Source organism: Eriocheir sinensis, chromosome 30, assembly GCF_024679095.1.
Source record: "Eriocheir sinensis breed Jianghai 21 chromosome 30, ASM2467909v1, whole genome shotgun sequence".
NCBI lineage: Eukaryota > Metazoa > Arthropoda > Malacostraca > Decapoda > Varunidae > Eriocheir > Eriocheir sinensis.
The window spans coordinates 10,740,553-10,757,454 of NC_066538.1; positions in this window are offsets into that span (position 1 = coordinate 10,740,553).

The following is a 16,902-nucleotide window of genomic DNA, read 5'->3' on the forward strand; positions in this document are numbered from 1 at the left end:
TACGCCTGCACCTACAAATTAGCATGTTCCTGACAGTACGTTCTCACACTTTTCACACATCCTCTCATACTGTGGTGTATGTCAGTTAACCTATGCTCAGGTAATTGGGTTCGCCTGTGAGTGAAAAACCTCAACATTTACGTTAATACTCAAACTAGAGGGAAAACTCTCTAGCGAGGTGCCATTCCTGTTAGAGCGGGCTTGGCGAACTTCGCCACAATTATTCACAATATATAAGTGGTGTTATGTATGTATACACAGTGTAGGTGGGACAGATGTAGAGTAGATGTAGGAAGGTGTAAAACGGTGTAAATTATGTATAAATTCCTAGCTATCTGCCTAATTTTTCCTACATTATCACACAATGCATCATACCATGCAACTTAAATTTTAAGCATGCCGCAAAACTTTCGGGCCAAACCAGCTTTTTCAGGGTTGCATTTACGACTCCACCACCTAATCTGCACACTTTCGTCACTTGGTTCCTCGATTCAGCTGAATCTGAGGTCCCAAGTTCCGAACATAAAGTCTCCGAGCCACCTAACCTGTCCACTTTGATCATATTACTCTGCTACCAGACGCGACAAGAATTCCGCCCCAACGTTGGCTTGTCCCTTTATGTACTTTACCGTGAACTGAAACTGCTGGAGATACAACGCCCAACGCATCAGATGTGCATTTGCGTTCTTAGAAGTTTTCAAACTGGCTAGGGGCATATGATCAGTTTCGAGAACGAATTGGTCGCCATATAAGTAAAAGTAATATTTCTTGATTCCCTCTACTACTGCAAGGAACCCTTTTTCTACCGCAGAGTAGTTTCTCTCGGCTCCACGCAACTTCCTACAGTAGTAACTTACAGGAAACACCTGATTATTACTCTCTTGCATCAATACGGCACCACTGCCCTCCTGTGATGCATCGGTACGCAGAATGAACTGCTTATTGAAATCAGGCAGCTGCAAAATGGGCTCTTTGCCTAACATGCTCTTAAGTGTCACGAAGGCTTCCTCTTGCGCGCCTGTCCATAGTACCGTATTGGGTGCATGTTGTTTCAACAATTCATGCAGAGGGGCAGCAATGACAGCGCAATTGGGGATATAATCCCGGTAATATCCAGCTAAGCCCAAGAATGACTTTACCTGAGTTTTGGTCTGAGGACGTGGAGCATTTCTGACCTTTTCTAACTTATCCATATGGCACCCATACTGTCCCTCACCAATGACATGACCTAAGAATGGCACCTTTTCGTGCCCAATCCAGCACTTACTGGGTTTAATGGTCAGGTTTTAGCGCCGGAGCCGCTCCAACACTAACCTGAGGGTCTCTAGATGCTGCCTAAATGTGGATGAGTGAATTAATACGTCATCCACAAAAAGCGCCACTCCTTCGATACCTCTCATGACCTCGCGCATGACCTTATTAAAAGCTGCTGGCAAGTTGGTCATCCAGAAGGGTAAGGCTTTGTACTGATACAGGCCCCCATGTGTACTAAAAGCTGTCACCTTACAACTCTCCTCACTCAGCGGAATCTGAAAAAAACCTTTCGTCAGATCTATCTTAGAAAAAATTCTAGAATCAGCCAGAGTAGCAAATATGGCTTGCGGGTCAGACATTGGCTCAGCATCTACGCGCGTCACTGCGTTTACTTTTCGATTATCACCGCAAATCCTAATTCCTCCTTCTTTCTTCCTTACGACTACCATGGGGCTGCAGTAGGGGGAATTTGATCTCTCTATGATACCCGCGGCCTCCATTTCACTGATTTCGCTTTTTACGGCGTCTACCAGTCGTAAAGGAATCTGGTACGGCATTTGTCTGACAGGCTCCTTGCTCGTCACCTCGATTCGATACTCTGGTACCCGAGCAATCTTAGGTTTGTCCGAAAAAAAACTCTGCATAACCCTCTAGCAACGATACTAATTGTTCCCTCATCTCTGGGGCTAACTTGTTTCCTAACGTCACGTCATGTACTGACTCTGTCTGTCTAGAAGAGACAGTGAGAGGAGCCTCGCCGTCCTCATCATCCTGTATTACTACTGCCGCACCCACATCTACGATCTAAGGTTGAGAATCGTGAGCTTTAACTAACTCTAGACGCCTCACCTTCTCATCATCATATTCACTTTCTCGCAAGCAACCTGCGGGTGCTTCTGGCTGGTAGTATTGTTTCAACATGTTGATGTGGAACCGTTTTGAGTGTCCTTCAACCAGGAGAATATAATTAAGGTCATTAACCTTCTCCTGAACCTCGTAAGGTCCCTTCCATTGAGCTAACAGCTTGTTGCTCGCTGTGGGAAGCAAAAGCAGGCACTGTTCTCCTACACTGAGCTTACGAAACTTTGCTTTCCTGTCGTAGTAACTTTTCTGTACTTGTTTTGCTTTGAGTAACTCCTCCTTAGCAATGTTACAGGTCTCTCTCAGCCTGTCACCTAAATCTAACAATTACTGATACGTGGTCTTGACGTCCGGGTCCGGAACATTGTCATCCCACAGCTCTCTCAGTAACTGAAGCGGACCCCTAACAGACCTTCCATACATTAGCTCAAACGGGGAGAATCGTGTGGAGCTCTGTGGGGCTTCTCTGTACGCGAACAACAAAGGAGCCAGGTACCTAGGCCATTCCTCGGGTTGTTCGGCAGCCATGCGTTTAAGCATTTTCTTAAGTGTGCCGTTAAAACGTTCACACAGTCCATTCCCCATGGGATGGTAGGGCGTGGTACGTAACCCATTGCACGCAAGCAGACGGAGTACTTCCTCCATCATCCCTGAGGTGAACTGAGTACCTCGATCACTCAGTATTTGTCTGGGTATACCTGCTCGGCAAAATATAGTCATGAGAGCTTCAGCCACAGTTTGCGTCTCAATATTCTTGAGCGGCACTGCTTCTGCCCAACGCGTGGCAAAATCTACAAGCGTAAGAATATACCGGGAGCCATCGCTGGCTCGGGGCTCTATTGGCCCCCCCAAATCTACTGCTACTCTTTCAAAGGGAGAGTCAATAATGGGCAGTGGCTGTAAGGGAGCAGGCTTTACCCTTCCCTTATCTATAGTCTTTTGACAAACATCGCACGACCTCACAAATCTAGCTACCGTCTGGCCTATCCCTGGCCAGTAAAAATGTGCTTGTACGCGAGCGAGAGTCTTGGCTCTTCCCATGTGACCGCCTAGAGCAGTACTGTGACCTAACTTGAGAACAGCCTCTCTGTATCTAGCAGGCACAACTAACTGCAATTTATTTTCACCAGAGGGAGAGATAATCTGCCTATATATCAAGCCACGCTGCTTGATAAAACTGACGCGGTTGTCGTTCAGCTGAATGACACTGTTTCCCTGCAAACGTTTGCGTACGCCGTGCAGGGTGTCGTCACTCTCCACCTCTTTCCTTATGTCCTCGCTGTTAGTTAGATCTCCAAGAGATGTAACCATGAGAGGCCTAACAGTACTCTTACGCTTACCAGCTGCTCGGGTCACAACTGCTGCGCCAATCTGAGGCTCACCTTCTCCTTGTACCCTTTCACTTTCCCAAAAATCCTCTGGATCCAACACCGCGTTAGGTGTTTGAGTGACTGCATTTTTACTCACCCCGAGTAGCTCCGGGAATGTTGCCAATCACTAAATCATAGAGCGGTGTTTCGAGTGTCACCGCCATGATCCAGCCTGTGTAATAGGGTGACTTGACTTTTGTCTTGATTTCAGGAGCTATCACAGGCGCGCTATTCAACAGCCATATTTTTCTACATTCGCCTGTGAATTCATGGCTCCGAGCTAAGCTGTGCCTCAATGTACAAACGGTAGAACCACTATCCCTCATCACCGTAACCTCTCGGTCTCCTACCAAACCTTTACTCAATTTCAACCGATCATCGTACTGATTTGTGGCTGCTCCGGCCAATAGTCATTGATTCTGCGCCTCATCGCGATACTGGCCGTTCACGGAAGGCACATGTGATGGTGAACCCTGCTTTCTACCAAAATTACCATGCTGCGTTGCACCTTCTTGTCTTACTGCAGCATTTTTGTGCCACTTAGAGTAGTTACCTTGATACGGTCGCGACCCATAACTTCCAGTTTTCGGACGCGGTGCATAATTCTGGTTACTTTTGGCTGAAGGCCACGCGAGGCTGATCGCACCTGTGGTGGCGACGCCAGACGCCATCTTTCTTCCAGGGGCATCACTTTGCATGTTATTGCTTTTACTTACAGGCTTTTTCGTCCTACCGCAGGCCTTAAAATAGGAATTAGCCATTTCCTTCATAACTTCCAATTTCCTCACCTTGTCTATTTTGAGCCTCGTGACTAATTCATCTGGGCAGGATTTTACGTACTGCGCACGCAATATTAGGTCCTTCACACCTTCAACTGGCTCCTCAGCACCGTCTTTCTTGAGCCATTGCTCTAAGTACCTCTTGGGGCGAGCAGCGAATTGAATTGCTGTCTCATCGTCATTTATGGAGGCAGAGGAGAACTGTTTCTATAACTCATCAACAGACATTCCATAAGCTGCTAACAATGCCTCCTTCATATCCTTATACTCACGAGAGTTATCATCCAATCTATGAATCACCTCCAAAGCTTTACCTTCAAAAAGACTCATGAATTGCACACGCTTGGTGACCTCATCATACTGCATTAAATTAGCGGCTTCCTCAAACCGCGCTATAAATATCTCAATCTTGTCACCTTCCTTGAAATGATTAAGCTTTAACTTTGGGGAAACTACTTTATTATTCTGATAATTATTACCATTCCCATTATTTGCCGCTAGCTCGGCCATTTTTACTTCATGGGCCTCCTTTTCTCTCTCTCTCCCAGCTTCCAGTTTCCGTAATTCTAGCTGATATTGATCCTGTTCTCTTTCTCTCGCTTTCTCTTGCTCTATGATTATGTACTCTCTGACTTCCTTAGCATTGTACCCTAACACTTCCGCTTCCTGTTTCCACTGTGATATAGACATTTTGCTAGATAAATACTTCGAGCCTAACAGCCAATACTTCTCCTATGGAGTGTGAGGTCAGGTTACTGTTCCGGGCGCCAATTTATGTGGGGTTCTTGAAAGTTCTGGACTTCTGAAGAACTCGTAAACTTGTCAGCAATAAAAAATTAAAAAATAAAGTATCCGAAAATTGAGTTCTCAGACTCACAGCCCCCTTCTAGTCACTTTATTTTTGACCAATCACACTCCTCATAGGGTAAGCAAAGGCCAGATGAACCTGCTCTTAAGTTTATTTAAAGCAACAAAGAAAACTCGCTGGAAAATAAGGAATAATTAATTAATTCCAGGCACACAGCAACCTAGCTAACTGGATTACACTATCCTAAGCAATAAGTGTACTTAACTGTAGGTGGGCGAAGCAGAAGCCACACCTTGATCTACCACGTGGTCCTCCTTCAGTCCTCTTCTCGTAACCTTCCAGCAACACACCACCTTATCGTACCTCCCAAGGGCTTCCCTCGCCTGCAGTACACAGCACCTACCATGTGGATACTATCAGGGTAGGAAAACCACCACGATGAACACGTGGCGCGGGAGATGGCGGAGGGACGTCCTGGTGGAGCTGGGTCTCTTGGAGAAGTGGGGTGGGTGCGGCCGCCGACCCACAATCCTCAGCCACCCCGGCCCGCGGTCAAGATGCCAGCATTCGCCACAACTGACATCTAGTTCTGTGTAACACTTACACTAAACGCCCTAACGGCTATGGGTTATTATTTATTAATAACCTAACACCATGCACTAAGTAATAGTGGGTCATGCATCCCACACATAGTTCAGCTTTGGCAGCAATAACAAATAAGATTTGAATAAGGTCCTGCTCCCGCCTGCCTGGTTTCCCGCCTTCTAGGGACTTATTTTGGTAAATTTGTAGCACTTCACCAGTCTCGCATTTCCGAACGAAACTAGTTTTTTTCAGTAGTTTTCGGCCTGTTTTGAATGAATATGCGTGTCATTTCTATCGCAAATCACGGTTTTTTTTTTTTACCCCCCCCCCCTTCCAACCAAGAGACTAATGATTTGCGATAAAAAATTTAGAGCACATTCATTCAAAACAGACCGAAATCTACCAGAAAAAACTAGTTTCGTCCACACAGGTGCATTTAAACTAAACATAACCCTAACATAACCTAACCTAACCTAACCTAACCTAACACTAACCTTACCTAACACTAACCTAACCTAACCTAACCTAAAACTAACCTAACCTAACCTAACCTAACATAACATAACCTAACCTAACCTAACCTAGCCTAAAACTAACCTAACCTAACCTAACCTAACCTAACCTAAAACTAACCTAACCTAACACTAACCTAACCTAAAACTAACCTAACCTAACACTAACCTAACCTAAAACTAACCTAACCTAACACTAACCTAACCTAAAACTAACCTAACCTAACGGCCTCCCTCCCTCCGTTATAAATGATTTCCGAGGGGTGTTTATGGGGATGAATTTACTCAGAATGCGGAGCTCTTTCTAATGGTCAGGGTAAGAAAAGCCATCTCTAGACTGGTGTACTCCTACAATAATACCCTTATTTTTCCGCTCTCTAAATCAAAATGGCGGGAACTTCTGCGGTATTTTCCACGGGCTATTTCTTAAAATAAGGAAATCATGACTCTCTCTCCTACAAAATTGTGTAGAACACAACATGCTTTTACAATGTGTAGCAAGATTTACAAAAAAACATTGTGGGCAATGGAATATTTTTTTTTAATTTTTTTACGTCGTTGCCTGTTGCGCCGGTAGGCATTTTATCTTCCTGGTGGGGCCTGATGGTCTGCCCAAGGCTTCTTCCAGGTGGGGCCTGATGGTCGGCCCAGCCCGTTCTGGCGCAGGCGAGTGTTTATAGTGGCGCCATCTTGCATTGGCTCATGCTGCCCCCCGGAACTCGTTCTTGATTCGCTTGGACGGCTTCCTCTAGAGTCCGGGTTGATGGGTGGTCTTCAGGACAGCATGTGGGTAGTTTTAAGCCACTCGGCGGTGACTGAAAAATCCGAGTGGTAGCGTGGGGATTCGAACCCGCGTCGTCCATCACGCGGTGAATGTGGGCCCAGTGCGCTACCAGTTCGGCCACCGCTAGAACTAGAAATCCCAAATCCACATTCCACAAACCTTCTTACTTTACTTAATCGGTAATTTAAGATTCTCTTTTTAACACTCAATTGTCTTGCACCATATGGAAGCATCATGTTTGTATGTAGGCCAAGTTCCTCATCACCTAAAAGGACATAAGGCACTCTTGGATGTTGGAAACCAGGCCATGGCCTTGGCTATGGTATAGGTAATAAATTTTGATCAAGGCATTTCCAAAAGCTTGAATTCTTGGAAACTGTTGAATCACAATCCTTTCCATACGCACTAATGTCTACATAGACAAATCTGTATTCTACATCTGCTACAGCCAGTAAAACTTTAGAGAAAAAATCTTTACTGTCTTGTTATTTTATGACCCTTATTTGTTTACCATCAACGGCTCCCACACAAATCCTGCTGCAATTATCTCCATCTGTTCCAGTGAAAGGTTAGGAATACATTCATCCGATGAGTCCATATAGCCTGGCATGTAGAATTCACGATGCCAGCCAGATATTGTAGATATCCCCATCCTGTATGTGTAGTGTAGGTCTGTCAATGTACATTCACTTGCCAATTATATGTAATATAGAAAATATGATTTATGTAGAATACCAATGCAAATAATAAATATGTCCTGGCACTCTCGCCTTAACTGTGGCATTGTATGAAATTACGTAAATAATCCAATTTATCACCAAGGACTACTCAAACTTTTAATTTTCATGCTCCTTTCTGGAAAGCACGTTTTCAAGAAATGGAGAAATGTGAAGGATTGATTGCTGAAGAGACAAAGGAAGTTGATGGAAGAAAAATCATCTGGCTCAGGTGCAAAAACTGCGAAGAAGTATATATATATATATATATATATATATATATATATATATATATATATATATATATATATATATATATATATATATATATATATATATATATATATATATATATATATATATATATATATATATATATATATAGTGACCATTTTGAGTTTTTAAAGAAATCTACAATTCACAGTGAAACAGTGGAGAGTTTAACGCTCCGAGATACTGAAGATAGTGATTTCAAACTGGTGTTCTAAATTTACTACAAAACATACGCAAGTCCCGATCTCGTGAACATCATTTGCATTCCTACTCACATGCAGGGCAGTACCCTACTTGCGGTCAAAATCCTCTCATCATATTTCATTCATCATCAGCACCAACACCAATGACATCTGGGGGACCAAGCTTTTATGCTAGTTGCTTTTATGCTGTTGAAATTCCAAGTACTAGTCAGCACGAGAATATACCATTATCTATACTTTCCCCTTCTCCAAACTCTCATTCTTCAGACAGTTTAGATCACGGCAATATTGATTTCACAATTCTGTAATATCGTCTTAATTTTCATGCAGGTCACTGCATTAATGTGATGTCAGTACTGCTATACACTATTATTAATGGTATAATTAACGCGTCAGATATATTAGTATTAATAAATTTAGCATTATTAGATGATTGAGTTATCCTTTATTTTCATTTGTGTTTATTTATTTCAAGGAAGCTATTGCATTAACTTTAGAGCCAGTGTATATCTGATATTTTCTCTTGAAATTTATGAAGCATACTGCTACCGGAAAAGAAATGAGACACCAGTACTGCTATTTACTCTTAGTAATGGTCTAATTTAAAAGTCAGGCATATTAGTATTGATCTGTACCAATATTAGATGTTTGAGTTATCCCTTATTTTCTTTATTTTTTTATTTTTTTTTTTTTCAAGGAAGCTACTGCATAAAGTTTTGAGCCAGTGTATATCTGATAAGTTTCTTGAAATTTATGAAGCACACTGCTATTGGGAAATAAATGAGAACTTTGTTAAAAGATTTTTATGATAACTGTTGCCTATATTATTGTCCTGCTATACTTCTACTGTACTGTACTGTATACCCTACTTCCATACACTGCTTACCTTAAGGTCTCTGTACAGCTGGAATAGAGTCTCTAAACTGCGTATCTCCACACCTCAGCTTGTCACGAAGGCGTTGCAAGATGTCATCAAATGTTGCTTGTGACATTCTGAAATAACTGAACTACTTGCCATCATCCTTTTTTTAATTCTTCAAATAGCGTTTCAAATGCTCCCACCACACTTCGTTGCATATTCAGTGGGTGCACCCAGTGAATTCGGCTGTCTTTTTTTTCTTCTTCTTCTTTCGTGTAGTAAATACGTATGCACACAGTATCTCCTACGATCCATCCCGTAGTACTTGTTGCTGTAAACTGGGAAGAGAGTTGAGTTTCATTGTGTGCGGCAGCCGGATGATGATTGTGCGGAAGCAATCGCAAGCATTTATAATCCGGCAGCCGCACCAAGACGCGGCGATAAACCGCATAGTGTGAAAGGGGCCTTTTAACGGTCCTCGTTCCCGGATCCGAAAACCGGTACCGCCAGTATCGTCAGCCGGGGATGACGCCTGGCGGTACTGACAGCATCGGTACGCAGGGTGCCGGTGTAGCAGGAGGAAATGCGACATCAGGAGGGAACGCGTGATCGTTGTACGCATGCGCTCCTGTCTCATAAACAAATGCACGGACACACACACAAGCTCTCTCTCTCGTGGCGGTGGGTGCCTCTCCTGAGAGCACAACCAAGGGAGGGGTTTTCTATCCGCTTACTTTATTATAACATCACCACTCTGCCCACAACTATGTGGTGTGTGAGAGGTAAATATATGTTGTTCTCTACTTCACAAATACTCCTTAATTATTTTAATCAGGAGTAGGCGATCAGTATTTAGTTTATTGAACGAGATAGCCTACTGTTATATTTATTGTTGTGTTTTATATCATCCAGTATCCAGTATTAAAAAGACAAGTGCTGTACAATATATGAACAGCAATGAAGGAATATAACGGTGGGTTATGTTGTTACATCAGAAAATATATATAGCCTATTGTCTATCGAGTCTAACTTGAGCCCTGTGGCTTGGCCCGGGGAAACCCCTATTGTTTACGCATATAGCGATGACCTGCGCATGGCGATCTGTCTCACTGTTAGTCTGTAAGTTATATATATATATATATATATATATATATATATATATATATATATATATATATATATATATATATATATATATATATATATGAGTAGGTATGAAGACACCTACCGAACGGGCGTGAGCTACTCGCGGTGAGGATATATGGGAAGCGAGGAGGGTGCTGAAGCCCTTCAAAGACCCTTCCCATGTCCTCACTAACTGTTTCCCTTTTGTCTCATCAACACCAGAGAGCAGTTCATCACGCTCTCTAGACAGTTCCTCTCTTGTTTTACACTACACTACATTCACACAACACACACTCACCTTTTCCCAAAAATAAAATTCAAAATGGCGAAAAATTACAGAACCTCGGAGTCCCCGCCTGGGGTGGGGGACCATAAATTCCCCCAGGGAGGACTCCCCTTCTGGCTGCCGACTTGAAAGGTGTCCTAATAACTCCTCGAACCTCATCCTTATCAATTTCTGCAAAATTCGTGGTCTTCGTTCTAATTTTCATTCTGTAGAATACCATCTCTCCACCTCTAAACCTCACCTTCTCTTCCTCACCGAAACACAGGTTTCTGAGGCTACTGACAGCAACCTCTACTCTGTTCTCTCCTACTATCTCTATCCTAAATTTCAATCCAAAGCTGGATGTTGCGCCTACGTGCGCAACGACATCACTTGCTCTCGTGCCCATGACCTTGACTCTTCAGAATTTTCTACCATCTGGCTAAGACTTCATTGTCATTCTATTACTAAATATATCTGTGCTGTTTATCTCTCACGTAACTCTACTAACTATGTAAAATTCTTTGACTATTTGAACTCTAAAGTGGAGCACATCTTGACTCACTCTCCCTTCGCTGAAATCTCCATCTTAGGAGATTTCAATGTTCACCACCAGCTTTTTTTTTTTTTTTTTTTTTTTACAGCAAAGGAGACAGCTCAAGGGCACAAAAAAGTAAACATTAATAAAAAAAAAAAAAGCCCGCTACTCGCTGCTCCTAAAAAGAATCCAAAGAGGTGGCCGAAAGATAAGTCAGTTTCGGGAGGAGAGGTGTCCTGATACCCTCCTCTTGAAAGAGTTCAAGTCGTAGGCAGGAGGAAATACAGATGAAGGAAGATTGTTCCAGAGTTTACCAGCGTGAGGGATGAAAGAGTGAAGATGCTGGTTAACTCTTGCATAAGGGGTTTGGACAGTATAGGGATGAGCATGAGTAGAAAGTCGAGTGCAGCTGGGCCGCGGGAGGGGGGGAGGCATGCAGTTAGCAAGTTCAGAAGAGCAGTCAGCGTGGAAATATCGATAGAAGATAGAAAGAGAGGCAACATTGCGGCGGAATTTAAGAGGTAGAAGACTATCAGTATGAGGAGGAGAGCTGATGAGACGAAGAGCCTTTGCCTCCACTCTGTCCAGAAGAGCTGTGTGAGTGGAGCCCCCCCACACATGAGATGCATACTCCATACGAGGGCGGACAAGGCCCCTGTATATGGACAGCAACTGTGCAGGGGAGAAGAACTGGCGGAGACGGTACAGAACGCCCAGCCTCGAGGAAGCTGATTTAGTAAGAGATGATATATGAAGTTTCCAGTTAAGATTTTGAGTTAAGGATAGACCGAGGATGTTTAGTGTTGAGGAAGGTGATAGCTGGGTGTTGTCAAAGAATAGGGGATAGTTGTTTGGAAGATTGTGTCGAGTGGATAGGTGGATAAACTGTGTTTTTGAGGCGTTGAAGGACACCAGGTTCTTCTTGCCCCAATCGGAAATAATAGTAAGGGCTGAGGCTAAGCGTTCTGCAGCCTCCAGCCTTGAGTCGTTAAGTTCCTGAAGGGTGGGTCTTCTATTAAAAGAAGTTGAATAATGCAGAGTGGAATCATCGGCGTAGGAATGGATAGGACAGTTCGTTTTGGAAAGAAGATCATCAATGAACAACAGAAAAAGAGTGGGAGATAGGACAGAACCCTGTGGGACACCACTGTTAATAGATTTAGGGGAAGAACAGTGACCGTCTACCACGGCAGAAATAGAACGGTCAGAAAGGAAACTGGAGATAAAGGTACAGAGAAGGATAGAAACCGTAGGAGGGTAGTTTAGAAAGCAAGATTTGTGCCAGACCCTATCAAAAGCTTTTGATATGTCCAGCGCAATAGCAAAAGTTTCACCGAAACGGCTAAGAGAGGATGACCAAGAGTCAGTTAAGAAGGCTAGGAGATCACCAGTAGAACGCCCCTTGCGGAACCCATACTGGCGATCAGATAGAAGGTCAGAAGTGGAAAGGTGCTTTTGAATCTTACGGTTAAGGATTGATTCAAAAGCTTTAGATAGACAAGAAAGTAAAGCAATAGGACGGTAGTTTGAGGGATTGGAGCGGTCACCCTTCTTAGATACAGGCTGTGTGAAGGCATACTTCCAGCAAGAAGGAAAGGTAGATGTTGACAGGCAGAGGCGAAAGAGTATGACCAGGCAGGGTGACAGCACGGAGGCACAGTTTTTAAGGACAATAGGAGGCACTCCATCAGGTCCATAAGCCTTCTGAGGATTGAGGCCAGAGAGGGCATAGAAAACATCATTTTGAAGAATCTTTATAACAGGCATAAAGGAGTCAGAGGGGGGATGAGTAGGAGGAATATGCCCAGAATCGTCCAGAGTGGAGTTTTTACAAAAAGTTTGAGAGAAGAGTTCAGCCTTAGAGATAGATGAGACGGCAGTGTTGCCGTCAGGACTGAGGAGTGGAGGGAAAGATGAAGAAGTGAAGTTGGAGGAGATGTTTTTGGCTAGATGCCAGAAGTCACGGGAAGAGTTAGAGAAAGCAAGGTTTTGACATTTTCTATTAATGAAAGAATTTTTGGTTAGTCGGAGAATAGATTTGGCACGATTTCGGGCAGAAATGTAAAGTTCATAATTAGCATTAGTTTGAAGGCTCTGGTATCTTTTGTGAGCTACCTCTCTATCATTGACAGCACGAGAACAAGCGTGATTAAACCAAGGCTTTTTAGCGTGAGGAGTAGAGAAAGAACGAGGAATGTATGCCTCCATTCCAGAGACAATCACCTCTGTGATGCGCTGAGCACACACAGAGGGGTCTCTATCCTGGAAGCAATAATCATTCCACGGGAAATCGGAAAAGTACATCCTCAGGTCGTCCCACAGAGCTGAAGCAAAATGCCAGAAGCATCGCCTCTTCGGTGGGTCCAGAGGATGTACAGGAGCAATAGGACAGGATGCAGAAATAAGATTGTGATCGGAGGAGCCCAACGGAGAGAACAGTTTGACAGAATAAGCAGAAGGGTTTGAGGTAAGGAAGAGGTCTAGAATGTTGGGCCGATCTCCAAGACGGTCAGGAATACGTGTAGGGTGCTGGACCAACTGCTCTAGGTCGTTGAGGATAGCAAAGTTGTAGGCTTGTTCACCAGGATGGTCAGTGAAAGGTGGATGAAAGCCAAAGTTGGTGGTGAACATTGAAATCTCCTAGGATGGAGATTTCAGCGAAGGGAGAGTGGGTCAAGATGTGCTCCACTTTAGAATTCAAATAGTCAAAGAATTTTACATAGTTGGTAGAGTTAGGTGAGAGATAAACAGCACAGATGTATTTAGTAATAGAATGACAGTGAAGTCTTAACCAGATGGTGGAAAATTCAGAAGAGTCAAGGTCGTGGGCACGAGAGCAAGTGATGTCGTTGCGCACGTAGGCGCAACATCCAGCTTTGGATTGAAATTTAGGATAGAGATAGTAGGAGGGAACAGAGTAGAGATTGCTGTCAGTAGCCTCAGAAACCTGTGTTTCGGTAAGGAAGAGAAGGTGAGGTTTAGAGGAGGAGAGATGATGTTCCACAGAATGAAAATTAGAGCGAAGACCGCGAATGTTGCAGAAATTGAGAAGAAAGAGGTTCGAGGAGTTATCAAGACACCTCTCGGGTCGGCAGCCAGAAGGGGAGTCCTCCCTGGGGGAATTTGTGGTCCCCCCCCCAGGCGGGGACTCCGAGGCATTGCTTAATTGAGCCATTTTGAATTTTGAATTTTGGAAAATGGTGTATATGTTATGTGAATGTAGTGTGGTGTGGATAAAGAGAGGATCTGTCTTTAGAGAGCATGCTGAACTACTCTCCGGTGTTGGTGAGACAATAGGGAAACGGTTAGTGAGGACATGGGAAGGGTCTTTGGAGGGCTTCAGCTCCCTTCTCACCTCCCATATATACCTCACCGGGAGTGGCTTGCGCCCGTTCGGTAGGTGTCTTCCTACCTACTCCAGCCTACTTGGCTCTCATCCCCTTTCACTGACCAGCCTGGTGAACAAGCCTACAACTTTGCTCTCCTCAACGACCTAGAGCAGTTGGTTCAGCACCCTACTCGTATTCCCGACCGTCTTGGAGACAGGCCCAACATTCTAGACCTCTTCCTTACCTCTAATCCTTCTGCTTACTCTGTCAAACTGTTCTCTCCGTTGGGCTCCTCCGATCATAACCTTATTTCTGTATCCTGTCCTATTGCTCCTGTACATCCTCTGGACCCACCGAAGAGGCGATGCTTCTGGCATTTTGCTTCAGCTCGGTGGGACGACCTGAGGATGTACTTTTCCGATTTCCCGTGGAATAATTACTGCTTCCAGGAGAGAGACCCCTCTGTGTGTGCCCAGCGCATCACAGAGGTGATTGTCTCTGGAATGGAGACACACATTCCACGTTCTTTCTCTATTCCTCATGTTAAAATGCCTTGGTTTAATCATGCTTGTTCTCGTGCTATTAAAGATAGAGCGGCAGCTCACAAAAGGTTCCAGAGCCTTCGAACACCCGCTAACTTTGACCTTTACATTTCTGCCCGGAATCGTGCCAAATCTATTCTCCGACTTACCAAATTTTTTTTTTTATCAATAGAAAATGTCAACATCTTGCTTCTTCTAATTCTTCCCGTGACTTCTGGCATCTAGCAAAAAATATCTCCTCCAATTTCACTTCTTCCTCTTTCCCTCCTCTCCTTAACCCTGACGGCAGCACTGCCGTCTCATCTATCTCTAAGGCTGAACTTTTCGCTCAAACTTTCTGTAAGAACTCCACCCTGGACGATTCTGGGCATATTTTTCCTACTCATCCCCCCTCTGACTCCTTTATGCCTGTTATTAAAATTCTTCCAAATGATGTTTTCTATGCCCTCTCTGGCCTCAACTCTCAGAAGGCTTATGGACCTGATGGAGTGCCTCCTATTGTCCTTAAAAACTGTGCTTCCGTGCTGACACCCTGCCTGGTCAGACTCTTTCGTCTCTGCCTATCGACATCTACCTTTCCTTCCTACTGGAAGTATGCCTTTGTACAGCCTGTGCCTAAGAAGGGTAACCGTTCCAATCCCTCAAACTATCGCCCTATAGCTTTACTTTCCTGTTAATCTACTGGCACACTCTTTAGGCAAACCAAAATTATGACGTTAAATGATATATCCAAACTTGCAATTGCCACCTTCATGTACGAAAACAAGAATGATCAACACAACCTCCTTCCATTCCATGGCCATAAAACCCGCCGCCGTCATAACCTGAGCCTTCCTTCTCATCGCCTCACATAATTCCAACACTCCCTCACTTACTTAGGCCCTGTTGTCTGAAACTCTGTTTCTTCACAAATTCAAGACCAGCCCTGGGTATATTTAAAAACAGTTTAAAAAGACATTCTATTCTAATCAATTATTAACTAGTCCACTCCGTCCTAGTATATCACCGCTGTATTCTGTCGCTATCTGACCTTACTGGATAATACTATGTACTATAATTACCAATGAACTGTGTTTTTGTTATCTTTAATGTTCATCTTATTCATCAGTTGTCTCCGTTTAATTATAGTTCCCAATTATAACTGGCTCATCATATAGCATGTGAACCGTATTTAGACACCATGATTCTATCCAATTCTCTTTTAGGTATAAGAACATAAGAACATAAGAACATAGGAGTCTGCAAGAGGCCGGTAGGCCTGTACGAGGTAGCTCCTCTGAACCTAGGCTCCCGTGTAGCTCCCGTGTATCTAACCCCACTTAATATCGCTGTCCATGAATTTATCTAATCTATTTTTGAATGTGACAATTGTATTGGCACTCACCACATGACTGCTAAGCCTATTCCACTCACCCACCACCCTGTTAGTAAACCAATTTTTGCCTATGTCCCTGTTGAATCTGAATTTATCCAGTTTAAACTCATTACTTCGTGTCCTACCCGGTTCTCTTACCAATAAAACCTTATGAATGTCTTCCTTATTAAAGCCCTTCATCCATTTATAAACCTCGATCATGTCTCCACGCACCTTTCGCCTTTCTAGAGAATGCAAGTTTAACTGTTTGAGTCTTTCCTCGTATGGCAAGTTTCTCACCCCTGAATCATCTTAGTCATCCTCCTCGGCACCGATTCTAACATTTTGATATCCATTCTACGTATAGTAAGGTGACCAGAACTGAACCGCATAGTCAAGATGAGGTCTACCTAATGCTAAATATAGTTTGATGAATACTTCGACGCTTCTGTTGCTTACGCTCCTTGAAATAAATCCCAGTACCCCATTTCCTCGATTTCTAGCTTGAATGCATTGTGCCCTTGGACGGAGATCAGAGCTCACTAAGACCCCTAAATCCCTCTCGCACCCAGACCTGCTTATATAATCTGATCATATAGATTTCTTCATTATGTATTATTATCATTATTATTATTATTATTATTATTATTATTATTATTATTATTATTATTATTATTATTACTATTATTATTAGCATTATTATTGTCATTATTATTATATTATTACTTTTCTTTTATAATTATTA